Source organism: Mesitornis unicolor, unplaced genomic scaffold, assembly GCF_000695765.1.
Source record: "Mesitornis unicolor isolate BGI_N332 unplaced genomic scaffold, ASM69576v1 scaffold6079, whole genome shotgun sequence".
NCBI lineage: Eukaryota > Metazoa > Chordata > Aves > Mesitornithiformes > Mesitornithidae > Mesitornis > Mesitornis unicolor.
The window spans coordinates 20437-20713 of NW_010207862.1; the positions used below are offsets into that span (position 1 = coordinate 20437).

General features: G+C 60.6%; 1 protein-coding gene across 1 annotated transcript in view; it reads right to left on the reverse strand.

The window, feature by feature from the left end:
* Nucleotides 1–277, reverse strand: part of AJAP1 (adherens junctions associated protein 1) — a gene marked incomplete at its 5' end in the record, with an annotated part of 12268 nt that overhangs the window by 11076 nt on the left and 915 nt on the right. The gene's annotated exons all lie outside the window — the stretch shown is intronic.

Sequence of the window (277 nt, forward strand, 5' to 3'; positions counted from 1 at the left end):
GCGGGGGCGCGGTGCTCCCCGCCGGGAGCTCACCAGGGCGCTCGGTGCCGGCGGCAAAGGGAAAGCAGATCTGGAGCTCAGGAGCTTTTTCAACTGAGGGTGGACGGGCTGAGATCAAAAAGGTCCTTCAGCCCCGGGCAGGAGTTTATCGCGTTCGGTGGAAAGAAGTTAATTAGCAAAAACTCCAATCCCAGAAAAAGGCGCTAATGAGAGCTAAGAGCCGGCAGATTAAAGCAGCCGGGCCCCCGGGACACGGAGGCTCAGGGCTGCGGTGCTC